Source organism: Suncus etruscus, chromosome 7, assembly GCF_024139225.1.
Source record: "Suncus etruscus isolate mSunEtr1 chromosome 7, mSunEtr1.pri.cur, whole genome shotgun sequence".
NCBI classification, from domain to species: Eukaryota; Metazoa; Chordata; class Mammalia; order Eulipotyphla; family Soricidae; genus Suncus; species Suncus etruscus.
This window is the reverse complement of record NC_064854.1, coordinates 106,306,832-106,329,816: the sequence shown is the minus strand read 5'-3', so window position 1 is coordinate 106,329,816 and position 22,985 is coordinate 106,306,832. Positions and strand designations below refer to the sequence as shown.

Here is a 22,985-nt window from a genome sequence, read left to right as displayed (position 1 = left end):
GACTTCATTCTCATTTGGAGGAAGAATAAGAAAAAAGATACCTTCAGGGGGTGAAGAAGTTTATGGTCTTGCAGCTGTATGACAAATAAACTGGTATTTTTTGCTGGTTGCTGCTTGAAGATTACTTCTAGCTTCATGGACATGATTTCAGATCCGTATGATATGCTCACTCCATGGGCAAGTTACACCACATGTAAAAAATATCCTCAAGAGACCTGCAGGAGAAATACTCTTATCTTGTTTTGAATTTCTACTTTTCCTTTGAAGGATTCACCTGATTAGATCAGTCCCAACAAAAATTAAATTTCTTTTGATTACTGAAAGTAAGTTGAGTAGAGATGTTAATTATATCAGCAAATCCCTTAGCTTTTGCTATATTATGTAGCCTAGTCATGGGAGTGCTATTGCTTCTTACTTATTAACCCTGCTATTACTTATCATGAGATTATACAGGGTGTGTACAGGAGAAAACTAAGCCTAGGGCTGTCAAGAATTCAACTTATCACATTTTTCTCTCTGATCAACCCCACATTTATTTTACTTCTGAAAAAATTAATTCATCCTTTAAAGGTCTTAGTTCATTTTAGTGTCAACTGAATTCTAGCAACAGTTGGGGGGAAAGTGGAAATGCAAACTTTATTCAGTAAAAAAAAGAAGTAATTTGTTGGTAAAATAATAAATAAAAGACACAACATAAAATGGTAAAAGAAATAGAAATAGGGGCTGGTGAGGTGGCGCTAGAGATAAGGTGTCTGCCTTGCAAGCGCTAGCCAAGGAAGGACTGTGGTTCGATCCCCCAGCGTCCCATATGGTCCCCCCATGGCAGGGGCAATTTCTGAGTGCTTAGCCAGGAGTAACCCTTGAGCATCAAATGGGTGTGGCCCCCCCAAAAAAGAAAAGAAATAGAAATAAACCAATTATCACAAAAATAATTTAATTCACTTGAAATGCAAAATCTAGCAAAAGATTTTTCTTATGATAGATTAACTAAAATAAAGTTTGAAAAGATTAAAGGAAATTAATATATGTATATAAAATGGTAACCCCTCAAATCTGAATGTATAACTTTAGCCAAAATAAAACTTAGGTGCAAAGCATTGCTAGGGATAAAGAAGAACAGCAACAATGTTACTAAAGGAATAATATACCCAAAGGTAAATTAATCATCAATCTAATAATTGAGCAATGTTATCTAATGTAGCTATAAAAATTGGAAATTAATAACTTTTAACAAAACTCTATATTATAAATTATTAGACTAAAGTTAACAACAGCTATATAAAAAGCTGCTAGTTGAAAAAACTATTAATGTTTACTTTAATATCAACATATTGAACACATTAACAATACGTGTACCAATGTACAAATGTACCAATAGCACATTTTAATTCCAAATTTTACTCTAATTTTCCTGTGCCATGATTTAAGACATTTTTGTTTAATCATTTCTTTTTTTGTTTTGTTTTGTTTTTTTTTTTTGGGCCACACTCGATAAAGCTCAGGGGTTATTCCTTGCTATGCGCTCAGAAGTCGCTCCTGGCTTGGGGGACCATATGGGAAGCCAGGGGATCAAACCATAGTCAGTCCTAGGCTTGCGCTGGCAATGCAGACACCTTAACTCTAGTTTTCAATTAGCAATAATCGCGCCTCGGATAAACCTCATTGGCTACGATACTGCCACTGCGCAAAGCTAACTCTAGCGCCACCATGCTGGCCCCTTGTTTAATCATTTCTTAAAGAATATTTTAGAAATTGATCCAAGAGGCCAGAGAGATAGCATGGAGGTAAGGTGTTTGCTTTGCATGCAGAAGGATGGTGGTTCGAATCCTGGCATCCTATATGGTCCCCCGTGCCTGCCAGGGGCAATTTCTGAGCTTAGAGCCAGGAGTGCTGCCGGATGTGACCCAAAAACAAAAAAAAAAAAAGAGAGAGAGACATTTTACTTCTCTCATTTCTTTTTTTTTTATTGTGGTTTGCACTACTGTTAAAAAAGGGGGTGTCATGGGGCCGGGCGGTGGCGCTCGAGGTACGGTGCCTGCCTTACCTGCGCTAGCCTAGGAGACGGACCGCGGTTCCATCCCCCGGCGTCCCATATGGTCCCCCAAGCCAGGAGCGACTTCTGAGCGCATAGCCAGGAGTAACCCCTGAGCGTCACCGGGTGTGGCCCAAAAACCAAAAAAAAAAAAAAAAAAAAAAAAAAAAAAGGGGGTGTCATACATGTCACTTTCTCCTCTTTCAGCACCCAGTTCTTGTTCAGAGTGATGAATTTCTTCTAGCATTTTCAAATTAGACACTTCTCTAACTACACTCTTACTTTTTGTGGCAAACTTCATACCATGGACTGGTCCATCTAATTCTCATCTCTATTGTTTCTGGATACATCACCATATACACTCTTTTATTTTTCTTATATACCACAGGTAAGTGAGATTATTCTATATTTATCCCTCTTTTTAGAAGCATTTCACTCAGCATAAAAATCTCTATATCCATCCATCTAGAAAGAAATTTATTGACTTAATTTTTCCTAATGGCTATATAGTATTTCATTGTGTAGATGTACCACAGTTTCTTTAGCCACTCAACATGCACTTAGATTGGTTGCAGATTCAGACTATTGTAAATAGTGATGTGATAAAAACAGGAATGCAGAGGACTTTGCTTCATGGAATTTTAGGGTTCCTAGGGTATATTCCTAAGAATGGTACTGCAGGATCAAATGAACCACAATTCCTAGTTTTTGTGGTGTCCATATTGTTTTCCAGAAAGATTGGATTAGATAGCATTCTCTCCAGCAGTGAATCAAAGTCCTTTCTTCCTGCATTCATGCAAGAACTAGTTGTTTTAATTCTTCGTGATGTATTTTTCTTGCAGTATTTTCCATATGATTATGTGTTCCTTGCAGTTTTATTACTTCAATTTATAAATAGGTGTGAACCAGAGTACTGGTTCTTCTATTACTATGATATGCTATGAAGAACACATTTAAATAATTTCGTGTGCGTGTGTGTGTGTGTGTGAGTTTTGGACATACCTTCAGGGTAACGTCTGAGGAAACTGCTCATGAGTAACCCTTATGCTCAGGGGTTACTCCTGGTTCTGTACTCAGAAGTTGCTCTATATGGGAAATTGGGGATCAAACCCTCATTCTGTCCTGGGTCAGCTGCATGCTAGGCAAATGCCTTTCCACTGTGCTATCATTACAGCGCCTTTAAATAATTTCTAGAAATCCAAACTCTTGGGTCCAATTGTTCAAACTTATACATCTGAGGTTCCAGAGGAATATCACACAAGAGCCTCTTGGCCCTTCTCTGGGTTGCACCTATAAATGGTAATTATACTTTTCTATTATAGAGCTCTCAACCATCTATTGTGATACATAAGTATCTCAAAGGAGTAGTTGACAGCTTAGTTAATGCATGCAATATAAATCACTTTGAGCTTCTCACAGGAATGCAAAATGTACATTAAATAAAAAATACAGTGGTAGAGAAAGGGAAATAGAAACTGTGAATCATGTGCATGGCATTCACAGAAATTTCAATACTGGCTTTTGTAGAATGCAGCTGCAACCCATGGAAAGGTAAAAGATGTAACCGTTGGGAGGATTATTTTTTCATAGCAGATGAAGAGACAGATGATGTCTCTAACATAGATTCACAAATGGATGCTATGTGGGATGTGAAAACTTTAGTACAATCTACAAGACCCAAATGATCTAACATTAGCCCACCTCTCTATACTAGATTTATCACTTTAGTGGTTTTATTTTTCATTTTTTATATTCATACATTTTTCCTAGAGGATTATAAACAACTCCTTGATAGCATATTCATTAAAACTTAATTCTTAGATTATGTGATTTGATTTGGCCCACAAAATACTAGTAGTTGTGAAGCAAACAGATTCATACCAGGTGACTGCATCTTCTGTGCAGTCTTCTGTGCATCTTCTGGTTCCTGCTCTTCTGTGATTTTGAGGAGAACCAGCCTAGGCCAAGCTTCTGAGGCATGGACATGTGGAACAGAGCTAGCTGTTTAGGTGTCCCTACTAAAGTCAGCTTAGATCAATTATCAGGTAGCCAACTTGTAGTTATGTGAATTAGTCAAAGCAATAAGATCCTAGTCTAAATCACTGATGCAGGACAAAAATACTATTGTTTTGTGCTACTGAGTTTTGGAATGATATATAGCATTCTGTGGCAACTGATTAATATACTCAAGGATTTCCAGAGGGGAAACCCTTACTCTCTGTACTCCAATAACATTAAATACCCCTATTTAAGAGAATGAGTCATGTACCATACACAAGTGCTTTGTCCATGCTATTATCCCTAGTCTTTTTGCTTCAAATCTATATCCTTTATACAAGGTATTCTACTCTCTCTCTCTCTCTCTCTCTCTCTCTCTCTCTCTCTCTCTCTCTCTCTCTCTCTCTCTCTCTCTCTCTCTCTCTCTCAGTGTGTATGTGTGTGTGTGTGTGTGTGTGTGTGTGTGTCTTTCCTGATCTCTCACTGTATTTTGCTTTTGTTGCTGGGCTACATCTGGCTGTGCTCAGGACTTACTCCTGGTCTGGTTCTGTGTTCAGACACACTCATGTTATAAATTGGGGACCAGAGTTTCTGCGATCAAATCCAGAATGGGTATGTTCAAGGCAAGTTGCTTACCCATTATAATCTCTATCCTTCAGTAATTACTTTTCTAGATGAAGTACATTTATTTACCATTCTCAGCTGAAAAGTGATTATCTATTGCAATATATTAATACATCTCAGGTTAAGTCAATTATCTTCATAATATACTTTCATGCATTGCTTCTTATAAAGAACTTTTTACTGTTGTACTGTTAATAACTATATTCTAATTTTGAAATATTTTAGTTTTGATTAGTTAACTGTTAACCTGGTTTTTTATTGTGTTCTATTATAATATATAAGGCACAGCATACCTAACACACTGACAGGTAACATCTTTTAGTAAAGATTTTACCTTCAGTGACTAATGGCTGTTATCGACCTACACTTGTGACTTTATATAGTGGACTGCCTTTGAATAACATTAGCTGCCTTTCTCAGAGGTACTTAAAATTTTTTCTGAACCAGCCCTCTCTTCAAAAGAGTCTATCACTAGTGGTTGACTTACATAGGTTTCCAGTGATTCAGTCTGCCTCCCTCTGGCTGAGAAATCTCTGGGGTATATTTTGTGCTCTGGAACTCCCAGTGAATTAGACCTATCTATAACTCCTGAAACCACATTTTTACTTAAGCCTTTCTATTAGACTGTGCCATTCCCTGAATCACTGTTGTGTTTCTCTATAGAACCTGACCTCAGTCACTTATATAAGAATTCTTGTTTCAGGTTCTGCTTCTAATAAAATGTAACCATAGACAAGTGATGAACTTTAGTACATCAAGATATTCAAATATTATCCTCTAGGATAAGTCTCTTCATAGAGGATAAAAAAACTAGCTTTCTTTTCAGAGTTTGTGAAGTACAAAGACATCTAATATTTTTGCAGTTGTCAGTTTCTGTGGTTATTACTAATTTCTAACTTGGGGTTTTTAATGAGAAAATAAAATAGAGAAGAATTTAGATATGGAAAAGTTTGTTTTTATAAATTAATTATTATATAACTATTTCATATCACATTCCATAACAGAATTCTCCAGATCAAGAATATTTATTTTTTTGATTAACAGGATTTGTGCCTTAATTCTACAAGTGGATTGCTACTTTTGGAAAATAAGAAAAAGTGATAGCATCTATAAGAATACCTATAAAAATGATACAAAACAAATATCTTTATCTGGATTACAACAAATCAGAAACTGGATGTGAACAATAATGAGGAACTGTGAACTATTTTCTAATTTTATGTTTAACTAGAAATTAGAATTTTTTCCTCTGTTTTTGTACCATACCTAATTGTGTTTTGAGACTACTCACAGATCTGTGTTTTTGTGGTGCTCAGGAATCATTGGGTAGCAAGGATAAAATATAGGCTTTAAAGCATAACATCAGTCCATTGAGTTGTCTCATTAGCTTCCAAGCTTCCCCACTGTGTTGAATCTAGGGCCTCACACATGCAGAAAATATACTCTAATGTTGAACTCCTTCCCTGGTCCTTGGCCTGATTATAATTTTTAATGACTAAAAAAGCAGTGAGTTAATGAAAATATTATGAGAACAATGGCAGTTCTGCCTCTCAGTAAGATCAGTTGAAAATACCAACAAAAGATCTTTAACTTTTGGGGAGATGGAATAGATGATACACTTGTCTCTTCTTCCCAATCAGTACAACTAAGAACTTTGAAAATTTTAAGTCAAAATAAACATTAAACAACATGACTGATGAAGAAAAATATCTGAAGGAGTGCAAAAATTATGGAGCAAGATACTAAGTTCCATGGGTCATTATTTTATGGCATATATCTTAGGCTTTGAGTTGAAGCAGTTGGAAATCAAACTGGAAATGTCAGTAGGCACAGACAAGAAGTCCCCCACAAAACTTGTTTTCACTGTCTAAAGGACAGGAAAGGGAAAATTCAGCAAGACAAAAATACTGACCTGATCATTCAACTACTTTAGCCTAATATCTCAGAAGTAATGACCCTACCCTTGGATAAACCTAGACCAAGCAACAAATATGCACCCACCCATCTCTCCATTGTCTAGGACAAAAAAATATCATCTATAACCACAGTTAATTCAAGAAGATCTAGTCAGGAAGAGAAATGTTTAAGAAACATATTGCTTAGCACTTTTCTATAAAATATGGTATTTTATAAATGTGGCATATGCAAAAATTACTTAAATTTATAGGTTGGCATCATATTTTAAATTAACCTACGTGACTAAGTATTTGATAAAGACTTGGGATTTTAAATTAAAATCTTAGTAAGTTAAGTTCACAAATAAGAGCAGACACATGAGATAATTTGAAAATGACTAAATTTCATTTATTGAATTTATAAGAATTACTTATTTGCTGAGGATGACCTGTTATAATATTAAAGGTGCTTAAAAGAAAATAGAATCTATTAAATTTGTCTAAGTTTAAAAGTTTAATGGCTCTTCACTAAGTTTGAAAAAAAGATCAAAACATGAATCAAAGTCACTTCAAACTATTTTGTTAAAATTGATCTACTAATAAAATATAAACTTAGGAGATAGGCTCTAAAATTAAAGCTTAATTAATGGTTAACTTTTAATCCAATTTAAATTTTGAAGACTGTGGCTGCAGAGTTATAAAATCATTCATAGTTATACAGTATTAAATGAAAACATTGTGTAATTATCATGTATTGAAAGTTTTGTCAGGTTTTTCCTCATGTTTTATTTGCCATAACTTTTCAAAGTCCTTTCAATTTCCAGTGAATACTCCCAAGCACATTAGAATTAACATTACTTTGTGTAGAGAAAAGGTTCATTATTACATAGTTTGTCATCCAGCAGTTGTCATGTTTGAATTATGCTTAGTAAAATCTATAATTAGCTACATTCTTCAATTTCTTATTATTTGAGGATAGGGGACATACATATTGCTCAATGAACTTGGGGGCCACTACAAGTGCTCAGTAAATGCTGTGGTGTTGCTTGGGCTCAGGTGTTTTGGGATCCACTATAGCTAGCCAAGACATGCATAGGAGATTATGCGAGTGTCAAGAATTGAATTCAGGGCCTTTACATGCTAGGTATGTATCCCAGCTCTTTGATCTATCTTCCTTTTCCTTTAAATTCTATTTTAAATGGCTGATGCTGAAACAACAATACTAGAGTACTAGAGAATTTTTTTGTGTTCATGGGATACTTGCAAATACTAAAGTGTAGGATATCATGCTTCAAAGGATAAAAACAAAACTCAGAAGAAACAAACGCACCAGCAATATTTTCAACTCGAGCACAAGTGTGGCAACAGCTGTGAGTAGCATCTGGTTCTCTCTACTGGTCCTGCCATGTGGAAAGAACTGTGACTTCCTCAAATGTACTTTTTACTATGCTCAAGAGACATAGTACTGTCATGTTTTTTTTAATGTCACGTTTCTGAGGAATCTTTTCACTATGTTACTTACTAAAGAGCATGTGTTACTATCACTAAATGTCTCAACATAGATTCATGGGATGTTTCATATTCATCACAGGATGCATTGTGGCATACATTAGTATATTAGAATTTTAGCCATTATGCCTCAAAGGATACAATATACTAAACAACATAAAAACAGTATCAATAAATCAGAATTCATAAAAAACAATCATTCACTGAATAAAATTGTCTGATATATTAGTGAATATTTTAGCTAAGATAAAGTAACTACTCTAATTTCAAGTCCACCAATAAATTACATTTATTCTGTAAAGGACATTTCTGAATATTATTTAAGAAAACAAAAATAAAAACAATATTTTACTTGGGTCTGTCTGTGCTGACCACATTTTGTTCAATATTATACAATTTGACATTTATTCTACCAAAATAGAATACTATTTAAAAGAATAGTATAGTTTACATAACTTCTCATTCTCTTAAATTCATTTAGTATGGGCATCTTTAATATAGTTTAGTTAACATACAATATTGCAGGGGCCAGAGAGATAGAGGTAAGGCATTTGCCTTTCATGCAGAAGGTCATTGGCTCAAATTCTGGCGTCCCTTATGGTCCTCCCCGAGCCTTCCAGGAATGATTTCTGAGCCTGGAGCCAGGAGTAACCCCTGAGCACTGCCAGGTGTGACCCAAAAACCAAAACCAAAACCAAAAACATACAATATTGCTAACACTTACAGTTTTAACATAACTATAGCTATTGTACCGCATAATAACCACAGTGACCAAGATCCTCAACTGGTCTTATGTTATGTTTAGTCTTATTTTCATTGCTTCTCTAGTCTCCCAAGTTTACTTTTATTTTATTTTTTTATACACTAAAATCAAATTTTAAAGTTGCCTAATTTTCTACTATTGTTCACTTATACATCATTATGATCAATATAAATACATAAATACATTTTAAAGTATGATCTTGTGATCTATTTAATTAATAGTTCTGCAACATATTATGAAAACTATCCCACAGTTAAGCATGTGGCTACACCATCTTATGGTCACACAAATTCTATCATTTAAAAATAATATTATATATTTGCTCATTTCATTATTTATATAGTGGTTGCCCCAATATTTATCTGAAAATTCTGAGATGAAATTGCATATTTTATTGGTTAAAGTATTCTTGGCCAATACGTTTCCTAATAATGCTATAGATTTTATTTCCTTGTCTTCTGATATTAAAAACAGATAAAATATGTATTTTTCCTGTAATTCTCTTCTGTAACGTTAGGAAGAATGCCTAAAGGATTTTCTCTTTATCTCTAAAGTTGAGAAGTTGGGGTTGGGGAGGGAAGAGAGGGGACATTGGTGATGGGAAGGTTACAAAGTGAAGGGGGGTGTTCTTGTTGTGACTGGAACCCAACTACAATTATGTTTGTAGTAATGGTGTTTAAATAAAGAAATTATTAAATAAAGAAAAAAGAAAATAATAATACTGGCCTTTCCAATAAAAGTATAATTTTTCAATATTTAGTCACAATTTAACATTTTTAAGTTGATATTTGTTATACATCATTGAATCTAATATTTCTTGTGGTCTTGTGGTAAAAGTCTGACAATATTGAGAAAAGTTCCTTCAATTCCTTTCTTGTTGATATTTTTTATCATGAAATGGGTGCTGGATTTTGTCAAATGCTTTCTCCACATCTACTGATAGGATTATATGATTTTTTATTGATAAGCTATATTATATCAACTGAATTGTATACATAAGCCATCTTTGCATGTCCAGAATAAATCCTATTGGGTTAAGTGTCTGATAAGTTTGATGAGTTTTTGAATTTTATTTGCTTGTTTTATGTTAGTGATCTTTTATATCAGTTTCATCAAGATTATCGGCTATAGTTTTCTCTCTCTTTTGTGGTGTCTCTGTTTTTTGGGTATGAAAGTGATATACGTCAAAGAAACTGTGTGAGAGTATTTCTGTTTCTTCAGTTTTTGGAAATAGCCCAAAAAGAAATGTCAATAGGTACTCTTTAGAACCTTTGAAATTTTGAAATAATTTATTAGTGAATCCATGTGGGCTGGGTTTTTGTTTTGAGGCAGTTTTTTTTTTATTTTTATTGTGGCCAAAGTGAATTACAAATCTTACACAGTAATATTTTAGGTACACAGTGACAATAAATGAGGGCTTTTCTACCACCAGTATTGTCCTCCCTTCATCCCTGTTCTCAAGCATATATCCCTTATCTTCCTCCTTTATCCCCCAGAATGCTAGTGCAACTAAAAGCGTATATGTTAACACTATTGTAAGCCTTTTTTTTTTTTTTTTTTTTTTTTTTTGCAGTTCCAGATATTTTAACTAGTGGTTTCTTACAGGTTTAGAGTCAAAAGAGCACTGTAAAAACAATGTTAGAGTGGCAATTATCGTTTGCACGGGCCCACCAAAGTATGGGAGTCATGGAAAGGAAAAACTTTGACCTAAGTACAAGGAGACCCTACCCCTGAAGTTTCCTGACATAAGACCATTTCTAGGCTCCAAGCAAACTACTTTGTCCAATCCTGGTCATTGTCTGTAGTGGCCGTACAGTTATATTTTTCACAGTCTCTGTTGTTGGTATCACATTTCTGTTTTGAAGATCCTGGAATCTGTATATCCTACATTGAAGTCAGGATGGTGCAGAGTGGTGTCTAATTTCAACTCACAATTAAAGGGCAATGCAGAAAGCCCTGTCCAGTATGCAGGTCGTTATTGTTGTTTAAATCTTCTCAGTGTTAAGGGAAGAAAAGACTCTTTTGATGTCAGAGCAGCAGTAGGGTCTTCTCTAGTAGAGGATTGCTTCCAGGTTATGTCATAGACAACTTTGGATGTTTCTAGATGGCTTCCTTGGTGCAGGGGTGACTGGAAAATGCCCAAACCTCTGAGGCCTGTGCCAGGTCATCATGTCAATGTTCAGGGTGTAAGGTTCTTTTGCACCATAAGATTTGTGTGTTCCTATCTCTATTATATAAGAACTTATTTGTATGTATAGTATTTTCCATTTTAATGTGCCCCTGCAAACAAGGATGCAAACAAAATGCATTGTCAGAGCATAAGGGGGCCGCAAGAACAAGTCCAACAGTCCCCGTAACCTGGTTTCAAACATAAGCATTAAACTGAGGGACTCTTTCACCAAAATTCCTTATTGAACAGTTCACAAAGAGAAAAAAAGATAAAAAGTGGGGAAAATAAACAATCTAACTTAAGACAGTGGATACAATTGTCACCATTTAAGAAAATTTGTGTGTTCCCATCTCTATAAGAACGTGTTTGTATATAATTTCCCATTTTAATGTGCCTATGCAAAGGAAGAACAGTATCATATGGGGAGATTGGTGCCTATGGCGATGCTAGAACAAGTCCAACAATCCAATTGACTTGGTTCTTATATATACGTTAAATGGAGGGACACTTCTACAAACTTTCTTATTCAGCATATAACAAAGGGAAGAAAATATAGAGAGGGACTCTTTCACCAAAATACCTTATTGAACAGGTCACAAAGAGGAGAAAAGATAAAAAGTGGGGAAAAAAACAATCTAAGACAGTGGACTCAATTGTCACCATTTATGAGAACTAATCAGAAACCTAATATGGTATCAACCACAGTTATACAATGAAAGAAGGAAGAGGCCAAGAGGCCCCTGAGAATAAGCAAGTAGGTAAAGAGTACTGGCCTCTTCCCAGCCTGAGAGTCCACCCTCTCATTTTTATTTTCAAAATATATGGTACCCCCACCTGAACTGGTCTGTTCCCAAACTGAGAGTCCATCATCCCATTTTTAGCGCCCCCTGCAAGGTTTTTGAAATGGAGACCAATGAGAAAAAAAATGCCAGTGAATGACATGATGTAATGTCCCGACATACACCAGTGCTGCATCGGCCCGCCATCCCCCCCCCCCATCTGTCCCCTCCCTTAGTGTCGGGAGAGGAAGGTGGAAAGCCTGAGGAACACGATAGAGTCCACCTGGGCTGGCAACCAGGGAAGGCCTGGAGTAGGGGAGGAAATAGGGGAACTGCTGGAGGCCTGTCAAGGCTCCCAGCACCCCCCAAGCTAGGGAGAATGATGAGGCAGATTTTGATTAATAATATTAATTTTCTTGATAGTGAGAAATCTGTTCAGCTATACCATGTCATCTTGGTTCAGCTTTGGGATGTTATAGGAGACCAATAATTTATCCATTTCTTCTAGGTTCTCTCATTTCGTGGCATAAAGATACTCAAAGTAGTCTCTGATTATCCTTTGAATTTCTGTAGTGTCTACTATAACATCTCCCCTTTTTTGATTCAATTTATTAGGATACTCCTTTTGTTTTGAGTCTTGCTAGTTGGTTATTGATCTCGGCTTTTTTTTTTTTAAGAATCAGCTTTTATTTTGTTAATCTTTTTGATTGGGTTTTGGATTTTCAGTTCATTAATTTCTTTTTTTATTGTTCTTGTTTTTTTTATTGTTTAAGGCCACATCTGGCAGTGTTCAGGTATTACTCTTGGCTCTGTACCCAGAAATCACTCTTTGCAGGCTTGCGTGACCATATAGAAGCTGTGGATCATAGTTGGGTATCGAAGCGGGGTCTGTCCCAGATCGGCTGCATGCAAATGCCCTACTGTTGTGTTAGAGTGCCAGCCCCTTCAGTCCATTAATTTCTGAGTTTTATTATTTCCTTCTTTTCTGCCTACTCACAGCTAATTTTGTTGGTCATTTTCCATTTATTATACTATGATATTATGTTATTTATGTTGGCCCTTTCTTCCTCTCAGAGAACTGTTTGAAAAGCAATTCAAAGAACTTTCCTCTTAATATAGCTTTTGCTGTGTCCCACAAATTCTGATAACTCATGTTCTCATATTTATTTGTTTTCAAGAACCTTTTTACTTCCTCTTTGATAACCTCTTTGACCCATTAGTTTTTGTAGTGAGCTGTTTGATTTCCAGGTGTTAAAGTTATTTCTCTATTTCTCTTTGTTTTTTTTTTTGTTTTTTGTTTTTTGTTTTTGTTTTTTTTTGGTTTTTGGGCCACACCCGGTAACGCTCAGGGGTTACTCCTAGCTATGCGCTCAGAAGTTGCTCCTGGCTTGGGGGACCATATGGGACACCGGGGGATCGAACCGCAGTCCGTCCAAGGCTAGCGCCGGTAAGGCAGGCACCTTACCTTTAGCACCACCGCCCGGCCCCTCTATTTCTCTTTGTAAATTCACTTTTTTATTTTCAGTGGTTATGGCTTGAGAAGACCTTTTCCAATTTCCAAGAGGACAATTTATATCCTCTTGATTTTATGAAGGTATGTTTTCTAGCCCAACATATGTGATCTATTTGAAGAATTTCCATATGCATTGGAGAAGATGTGCATTTGGATTTTTTGTATAAAAATCTCCTATAAATGTAATATATACTTTTGTACATATTTTTAAGCTTCTAGTTTAAACTTTATTCAGAAATATCTGTTCAGATATTCACTTATCCCATTTCACCCACTTGCCATTTCCATTTATGGAAGAGCAAAACTCTACAGAAACTAGTAAAATACAACTCTCTGGGCATGTTCTACCTCAAATTGAAGAGAATTTTATTCTCCTGAAACTCTAGCCTCCCTGTACTTTTTTCAGCTGTGCTTAACATTGTTCCTATTTTTAACACAGTTGGAGTTTTATAACTACTAAAATTGAATCTGTAAGAAAATATGGCTAAATGCACTTTAATGCATTCAACTATTTTACAATCTTAAAAGAATTCAATGCAAAATTCTGAAACCTACACCTACGTTAATCTTAATTAACAAAAGTGTAAAGGGTTCTTATTTAATTGTATGTTCATGAAAGCTTCATGAAAGACTACTTTCAAAAGAAATCTAAAGAAATCTGAGGATATTAATAATTTACTTAAATGCTCTAAAGAGTATAATTGGGGCTGAGAGATAGTCCAGTGTGTAGTGCACTTACTTTGCTCACAGGTCTCATAGACCTGGGTTCAATACCTGACATCCTATATGGATCCCCAAGAACAGCCAGGAGTAATTCCTGAGCACAGAGCCAGGACTAACTCTTAAGCATCCTCCTCCCATAATAAAACAATAAAAAAATGAAAAACTAAAATAAAGATGGTAAAATTGGAAGCCATGACTTTAATAAAATTTCAAATATTTTAATAAAGTAATATTCTTTCAGGACCCAGGAGATATTGCAACAAATAACATCCTTATCGTGCATGCATCCAACTTGGGTTTGATCCTCAACTCCCATAAAGCCTTTGAGTCCTGCCAGAAATGATTCCCAGCCCAGAAACATGAGTAAGCCTTATGTACTCTTGGGTGTGGCTCAAAAGAGCAACCTTAAGGCTTCATTTGCAAGCCAAATGACAAAGTAAGATTATTACTTTTTTTTCCATAGTACTCAAAATTTACTAGCAACTGGTTAGTTCTCATTGTGTCTATCAGGAATAATAAATGAGAAACTATAAAGAACTACTATGCTTTTAAACACATGTAATTCCCAAAATATTTCATATATTCTAACCTATCAGTGTACTTTTCATAAGCCATTAATGACCTATATAAACCATATTTTGGAGACAGTCATAAATTGTATGACTTATTATTTAAACATGTACAGTTTAATGAGTTTAGGTTTTTCAAAGTCATTGGTTATCATCATTATATAATTTTAGAATATTTTCATCACTCTAAAAGAAAATGCTGGGCTGGAGCAATAGCATAGTGGGGGAAGGCATTAGCCTTGCATGCAGCCAACATGAGTTTGATCCTAGCATTCCATACAATTCTCTGAGCTTGACAGGAGTAATTTCAGTGTGCAGAGCTAAGAGTAACCCCTAAGCATCACTGGGTTTGGCCTCCAAATCAAAAAAATATGCTAAATTCATGAAATGATACTCTCCTGTTCTCATACTCTCATTTCTGAAAACCACTAATCTATATTTTGTCTCTATATATTTATTTGGACCTTTTCCTACAAATGAGATTATATGATATGTAGTCTTTGTAGACTGGATTTTTTTATTTACTAGAATGCTTTTAAAGTTCAACCTGATTTTAACATTCCTATACTTTGTTCCTACTTCTGGGTAAATATTCCTTTATGTGATTCAACCCCAAATTGTTTAGACATTCATCAACTAATGAGCATGTGAGTTGTATTTACTTTGTGGCAAATATTTCTATGAAAATATTTTGGGGACCAGAGAAGTGACGCAGCGATAGGGCATTTGCCTTGTACATGGCTAACCTAGGACTAATTGTGGTTTGATCCCTCTGTGTCCCATATGGTCCTCCAAACCAGGTGCAATTTCTGAGTGCATAGCCAGGATTAACTCCTGAGCGTTGTGGCCTAAAAACCAAAAAAAAAAAAAAAAAAAAAAAGGTTAAAAAATTTTAATGAAGCCAGTGAATCTAATTTCTGTTGCTAATATTTTTCATAAGCTATTTGAATGTATTTTTGCTTAGCTCAGACAAATAATTATAAGGATTTGAAGCACTTGAATATCAGTATTAAATTATACTTGAAAGAAAAATCCAAATAGTAAGATGAAATCTTTCTTCTTACCAAATCTCTGTGTAATCTCTAAAAACACATCTCTAAGTGCTTTCTACATACTGTCTTCTATTTATTTTTTATCTGCATAGAGAAAGAAGTTAGAATGCTTCCAAATTAAAAAAAAAGCCTCAAAGTTCTGCAAACACAGGGAACATCAATAAAATATAAGAATATTTTTCATAGTTGCATATACAACTTAAACTTGAAGTTTGACTTATGGTACCTGAAAAATACAGTTGTCTATAAGCAAAATTGCTGGATCTAATATTATTCTTTAGAATGATGATGTGGTTAACTAAAATTTGTTCTACTGCTATGATAATACTTGATACTTCACCTCTTGGGCTTCTCTGACTTTTTGGGGGGGGATAGCCAAAAGTTTTGTATGTAAGAAAAAAAACCAGTGAATTAGTAAGAATATACTTGGCAAATAGGTCTCCAAATTAAAAAACAAAACAAAACAAAACACAACAACAAAAAAAACCCTTCTATTTGGCTACAATGAATATCTAGAAAAGTGACATTATTTCACTTTTTCTCTTTCTGGCTTAAATTCAGAAGAATGTATTACTTCAACAAATACCTCTTACCAATGAAAATTTACTCGTTTATGTTTACTTGTGTCACTTCTTCCCTACAAGACCTGTATGCATATAACTTGGTAAACTTTTAAATGTGTGCTATTCCTAATTACATACAAATGTGCTGAAATAATTTCAAATCATGGCTATGAATATTAATCTTCCAAAGAGTTATGCTGTGTGTCATTTACAGGGTGGTTCTTGTTGATCTCAGGTTCTCATTAATCTCAGGTCCTGAAAAGATGGTGAAAATTAGAAAACGTCATTTTCATTAATCTGATCCTTAGATTGCTATACTCATTCATTTTGTAGTCTAACAATGTCTACATTTGCACGGGTGAACTTTTGGCTTTTAGTTTTTCATTTCTAAAACTACGTGGTACATTAAAAAGACAAAATATTTTGGGGCTGGAGTGATTTCTGAGCATATAACCCCTGAGTGTTACCAGTTTGTGCCCCCCCCCAAATACCACCAAAATATTTTAAAAAACAGTTTCTAAATGTCTTTGATTTCAACATTTCTTTCAACAATTGTGATTTGGGGTCCTTACAAATAAGTATAAATATATCTAATTTAAAATACCAGAGTTAGGTTCTGACCTGAGATATATATATATATATATATATATATATATAATTATGTTGTTGTTTATGTTTTAAACTTCTATTAAATACAATGTTCACGTCTGTAAGAAAATAATCACAAATTTGCAATATTACTAAGATTATTAACCAAGGTAATGCAGGTAAAATTCTGGGCACTAATAATAAGCACTTAATGTAAATTTATTTGCTTTAAAAGCAATACATCATAAATTCAATTTGATTTGGAAAACTGTTCAATAAGGTAACCATTACGTCCATGAAGTTGTCAATGAATTAAAATTAAATAGATTTAAAAATTCTGAGTTATATCGTATTTTCCGGCATATAAGATGACTTTTGAAACAAAAAAAAAAAAGTCAACCGAAAATCAGGGGTCGTCTTATACGCCGAGTATATCCCGAAAAATGTTTCAATATGCTGCTAAACAAAAATTGTCTGAATATTGCCACAAAACGAATGTTTCAACTCAATCCTGCACCAATTACTGCAAGGCTGCTCGGACTGCCTCTCTAACTCAGCCAATCCAACAGGCTTTTTATGCATGCAAATTAGACAATGTTCTGGACCCGAATCTACACTGTAAAAAGCCTGCTCAGATTGACCAGAGTCAGAGAGGACGTCTATTACAGTATAACCTTTGGACCTTTGCTTGTTGTGATTGGTTCACTGTGGAAGATACAGTTGCAGCACAGGATCATTCTGTCTTATACAGCAAATATAGGCCTAAACCTATGTTTTAACTGTAAAATTAGGGGGTTGTCTTATACGCCTGGTTGTCTTTACGCCGGAAAATACAGTAAGCTAAACAGTCACATATCTACATATTGAGCAATTTACCATTGCTATCAACATGGTGAATTTAAGTGTTTTTTTAATAATATTTATTTTGACCAAAGTGGATTATAAATCTTTCACAGTAATATTTTAGGTACATAGTGACACTGAATCAGGGGCATTCCTACCACCAATGTTGTCCTCCCTCCACCCCATGTTCCCAGCATGCATCCCATATCCCCTCCTTTGCCCCCCGGGCTGCTAGTATAAGTGCTCCCCTCTAAGTCTAGCTTGTTGTAGATTGGGTATCAATTCTGTTGTCATTGGCTTTGGATTTGGTGTTTAAGTCTGATCATTGTTTATTTCTACTCAATATACATATGACTGTTTGGTCTTGGTACCCTCCATTATTTCCTCCTCAATTTGAGAGGCAGAAAAAGATGTTTCAAGTTATGTGGTTCTGTTTGAAGAAAAAAGGGGGGGGGCAAAAATAAAGCAAGAAAAAAACAGGAGTCCTTTTAGAGGCTATAAATATCAATTTAGGAGAAGAAATGGAAAAAGAAAGAAAAATATAACAACAATACCAAAAAATCCCCCCCACAATGACCCCCCCAAAAAAATCACACAAAAAACACCCAAAAAGCACTACAACAATAGACAACAACCAAATAACCACGATCCTGAAATAAAAACAAAACAAAGCAAAAAAAAATACCCCCCAACCCCCAAACAACGATAACAATAACAAAAAAAATTGTGCTGCTTCTTCTTTTTTTTTTTTTTTTTTTTTTGCATTGGCACAGTAAATATTGGGGAGATTAGAAAGGGAATTCCCTTGGCCTAAGAGATACAGGATTTCTCTGCCCTTGAAGCATACTATCATAGGAATAACTACTGGCTCTGTGCATGCTCTTTTACTGCCCCCTAGGCCCTTTTGTGATGTCTGGAAATTTCCACTCGGTCATGGATGATAAAATTTAAGTGTTTAGTTTTTTTTAATAGCAAAAGTAATAGGATAATACAAGAATAATTAATCTAGTAATCTAAACTTTATCACAAAATGTAACTTAAAATTTTTTTCTCATTATGCCTCCATTTTTATCAAAAGGAACAAAAATTAATTGCATTGTAACAATGTGAGGATCAGGTTAGTGAATATAACATTTTCTAATTTTCACCATCTTTCCAGGATTGAGATTAAATGATGCAAAGCACAGCTACTAACAAGAACCAACCTGAAAATGACTCAATAGTATAGCTCATTTGGAGATCAATATTCATAGCTATGATTTGAAATTATTTCAATGCACCTGTATGCAATTAGGAATAGCATATGTTCAAAAGTACACCAAGTTATGTGCAGCCAGGTCTTGGAGGGAATAAGTAACACAAATGACATAAATAAGTAAATTTTCATTGGTAAGAGCCTTTTTTTTTTTTTGAAGTAATACATTCTCCTGGATATAAAACAAAAAAGAAAAAAGTATTACTTTTATTTACTCAATTGTCTCACTGCAATTCCTAAATATGTTTTTCCCACTGTTGAAAAAGAAGTTATTTTTGTCAGTTTGGTTGTAATATAGTATTTTATTATAATTTATTTTTGTGTATAGGAAGAGTTGTTTTATAATAAAACATATTTTACCAAATATATCCTTCAGATCTTAGGTTGTTAATTTCAGATATAATGCAAAGTGGCACCAATGCACATTTTCTTTATATTGTTGGATTTTTATACTACCATATTTATCATTTATTTTTGAAAGCATACTGCAAGTTATTAGATTTTAAATGTTTAACTTAGAAATATTAAAACATAATTTTTCTTATATTTGCATTAAAGTTAATAAAGAGCATATCATAACTTAAGATGCTTTCTTCCACAGAAACCAAATTGATACAGATGAATATAGTGCATAATCTGTAAAAAAATAATTAAAAATAATTCAAAGATATAGTCAACTAATTTAAAGTTTCTCAGCAATTTTGCTAATTTATAAATTGGAATACATCTTAAATAGGGAAGTCAAATTGAGCTAAGTGCCTCACAGACATAACTTCTAGTGAGGAAATTACTGTTCAATGCAACTAAATTAAGGTCAAATATTTGATGACTCAAGTATTATCTCTACAAAATAACTGATAGCATGTGAAACAGACTGCCTCAATAAAAGTTCTTTAAAGCACAACCAGAAAGCAGGCTACATGTTTCACACAACTTATATCAGTTTATCATCAGAAGACATCAAGATAAGCACATGCATTTTTTTAAGTAGTGGCCAAGAGTTTGGAATCTTAGTGGCATAGGGAAAAAGTCAGAACACCAGCCAGTGCTTCAGTAGATACTATGGAACCACAGCAGCATGAATTTCATATATGCAGATCTCCGGTAACAGTTGTGGGCACTAAATATCTAGGCTTCTTGTAACTTCCTTCAATAGAGTGAAAAATTCATATAGCTACCTGAAGTTCGTGTTGAAACAGACCACGAATCTTCTGTTTTTCAAAGAAACCTTTTTCCTCCATGCCTTTCAATGAATGTAGTCACCTCTACAGTAGCCTTAGGATTACAGAATCCTCACTTCACCTCAGGTAAATCTGATATATGTGTCAGAGCCTTATCCATATGTTTAAAATCTAGGGAAATATTACCTTCAGAATAAGCCACCAATGGCAACAGAGTTAGTCCTACAAGAGTCCTGAGACTAAATTATTAAATTCAGACCATGTGCTTGGTTACAATAAGAAAGAAGATAGTGGAGAATTTCATGCTCCTGTTGATCAACACCAATCAGGGCAGGAACTGAAGAAAATTCTTACAAATTAACCTCTATTCTCTACTTCCCATACCTCTGAGGTTCTGAAAACAAAACAAAACAAACATCTAAAACTAAAGCCCAAACTAGATATATACTCAAAGGTTTGACAAAATTAGTAAGAAAAATTTTAACACATGAGTAACAGAAGAATTTAACAATAAATTAAAGAAAACCAGTCAGTTGCATAAAAATGCACATGAACACAGAATAAAACAATGAGATAAAAATGGAGAAGCAGAAGCAATTTTTTACCAAAAAGTATTAAAACAGTATTCTAATGCCCATACAGTCTACAGTGATTTATAGATTGCTCAAATCTACAAATCTATCCATTCCAAGAAAATGGAATGAACAATATCAACAGTTTTTGTTTGTTTGTTTGTTTGTTTGTTTGTTTTGTTTGTTTTGGCCACACCCCAAACAAACACTCAAGGGTTACTCCTGGCTATGTGCTCAGAAATCGCTCCTGGTTTGGGGGACCGTATGGGACACTCGGGCATAGAACCACTGTCTGTCCTAGGCTAGCACGGACAAGGCAGTTGCCTTACTGCTATGCGCCACCAATCTGGCCCCCAATATCAACATTTTTAAGGAAACAGAAAACATCATGAATAGCTGAAGCAACCATAACAGAAAGGAATATCAGAGGAATTATACTTTTCTCTTTCAAATTATACTACAGAGCAATAGTAATCACAATAATATGTTATTGGAACAAAAACATACCAGGCTAACAAATCAATGGAATAGAACCAGAAATATACCCATATTTATGTGGACACTTAATTTATCATAGAAAATTTGAGAAAGTTTCTTCAATAAATGGTGTTGAGAAGACTGGATAGTCACATTTAAAAATAATTAAACTAAATGACTCTAAAATCATACATAAAACTTCAAAATATACTTAGATATATGAAGTAAAAGCATCAAATATATAGAACATATGAATGATACATTCCTGAACCTCATATATTCAGTGATTTCAACCCCATCAATAGGCATCTGAAAAGGTCACTTAGTAGAAAAATGCAAATTCAAACAATGAGGAGTTAGTCATACCAGTAAAAAGGGTTATATTAAAAAGAATGAAAACAACAGGTGTTAGTGAGAGTGTGGAGGAAAATAATCTTGTAATCTGCTAATCAGAATATCAAGTGGCACAGTATTTAAAAAAAAAACAACATGGAAATTACTTGAAATCCATTTTAAATATCGTATAATCCAGCATCATCTCTCCTAGGCAGGACATAAAACCAATGATTCAAAAGGATACTTTGAAGGATGCATCATTATGGTTATAGCAGTATTATTGACTATCACCACCACAATCTAATGAATCCCATCAGAAGGCCCAGTTAGAGAAGTGTTCCCTCAGAGTGGATGGTTGACCAAGATTGTTGATAGTGGAAGGTGATATTTCTTATGCTGAATAACAAACATTTATTTGGCCTGTATATGAATTTCCCTTCTGCTGTATTAAGGGTGTTTATCGTTGAACCTTTTACTGCCAAATAAGAATATTTAGAGGCATATATAGCCTAAATTAATTTCCCTTTCCCTGGAAAACTCACTCCAAAATATACCCTAAACCAACTTTATTCTTTTTTGTCTTTTATATGCCTTTTTTAACAGTTTTTTTAATGCAGTTTTAAACAGAAATGAATGTTTTGCCTTTTGGACATCTCTAAAAGACTTTGATCATTTGCTAAATAATACTTTTTTTTCCTTTGCGGAGGCAGAGGTAGGGGAGAGGAGGAGGGAGCAGAAGGAGGAAGAGGAGGAGGAGGAGGAGAAGAAGGAGGAGGAAGAGGAGGAGAAGAAGGAGGAGGAAGGCGTGTGGTTTGCTAAATAATTCTTATCTCAGAATTAACATCCAATTTGTTTTCCAGGAAATAGCATTGGGCCATTGAGAAAACCTTCACCAGATATATTTGCATCTCTTTCAGGTAAGTTTGGTTTTTTTCTAAAAACTATATCTTAGTCAGACATAGGAAGTTAGTTATCTGTTTTAGCCCTTAAAACAAACCTGTTCTCTCAGAAAATAAGAAAAACTACTCCTTGAAAATTCCTCTAATCAGCATTGACATCCTGGACTAGCCAGACAGGAACTGCTTGAAGATGTTAAAATTCATCTAGGGGCCGGGAAGGTGGCGCTAGAGGTAAGGTGTCTGCCTTACAAGCGCTAGCGTAGGATGGGCCGCGGTTCGATCCCCGGTGTCCCGAGCCAGGGGCGATTTCTGAGCGCATAGCCAGGAGTAACCCCTGAGCGTCAAACGTGTGTGGCCCCAAAACCAAAAATAAATAAATAAATAAATAATAAAAAATAAAATTCATCTTCTTTTTTTTAAATTCTGATTCTTACTTGAAATGTATCTACTCATCAGGAGCCATGTGAATTGCTTTGATTTTCCATTTACAAGAGCGTCGTGTTGTAATTTGTCATAGGAAAGAATTATTTTTATGCTATAGAAAAACTGTGGCTGGCTAAATCCCTCACTTATAGCCCTTATTCTGCACATTAAATTTTAGAATGCTGTTTCTCCCACATAGAATTATGTGGTCTCTCATTTTC

General features: G+C 34.7%; 1 pseudogene; it reads right to left on the bottom strand.

The window, feature by feature from the left end:
* Window positions 1–1,612: 1,612 nt before the first annotated feature.
* Window positions 1,613–1,692, bottom strand: LOC126014974 (uncharacterized; annotated as a pseudogene).
* Window positions 1,693–22,985: the final 21,293 nt, after the last annotated feature.